This window comes from Terrapene carolina, unplaced genomic scaffold, assembly GCF_002925995.2.
Source record: "Terrapene carolina triunguis isolate 2854851 unplaced genomic scaffold, T_m_triunguis-2.0 Scaffold88, whole genome shotgun sequence".
NCBI lineage: Eukaryota > Metazoa > Chordata > Testudines > Emydidae > Terrapene > Terrapene triunguis.
Window position 1 is genome coordinate 25,358,041 of NW_020664439.1, and position 841 is coordinate 25,358,881.

The window sequence follows — 841 nt, forward strand, 5'->3', positions numbered from 1 at the left end:
CTTTAATTCCTGGGCCACGGCCCGGGGCCGAGCGCCCGGTGGGTAAAGCTTTCCTCGAAACCGTCGCCAAAAGGTCTCCGGGGTGATGTCGAAGGCTTTCACTCGGGCATAAACATGGGCCTCATCGTCTGGTAGCCCCCGGTAAGCCTTCTGGGCCGGCCCTGTTAGATAGGGGGCGAGAAGGGTTGCCCATTGGTCCGGAGCCCAACCAGCTACTGCAGCAACCCACTCGAAGGTCACCAGATAAGCCTCTGGGTCATCCTCAGGCCCCGTCTTGGCCAGACGCATTGGTGGAGCCGGGGGATTGGGGGTGACCGCCCCGCCCGGTTGGGCCCCACCGGGGCTCGGCCACAGGGTGGCAAGTTGCTGGAAACATTGGGTCTGTTGTTCGTGGTGCTGGGCCCCCAAGGTTTGAAGTAACTGCTGCTGGTGGGTACCCAGCTGCTGTATGAGTTGTTGCTGCTGCTGCTGCTGCTGACTCTCGGCCAGCACCTTGATAAGCCTCTCCATCTCCATATTCCAATTAGGGGGCTATCGCTGCCTCCTTGCTCTAATCCCTTCCAGCAGGGATAGGGGGGGCTACCCGCATTCTCCACCACTTGTGATCGGTGTCGGTCGGTCCACTGACCCGCTAGGGGGTGGTGGAGAGCTACAACGTCACTGGCCAGCCTGGGTTACGCCTCTGCCACTGGGGAATTAATGGCGGGAAGAGCGCTAGCCGGTGTCCGGAACGCGCCCGTCAGGCAGGGGAGCGCCGGCAAAGGTCCATAGCGCGCCCCTCAGGCAGGGGAGCACCGGCAAAGGTCAGTAGCGCGCCCCTCAGGCAGGGGAGCGCCGGCAA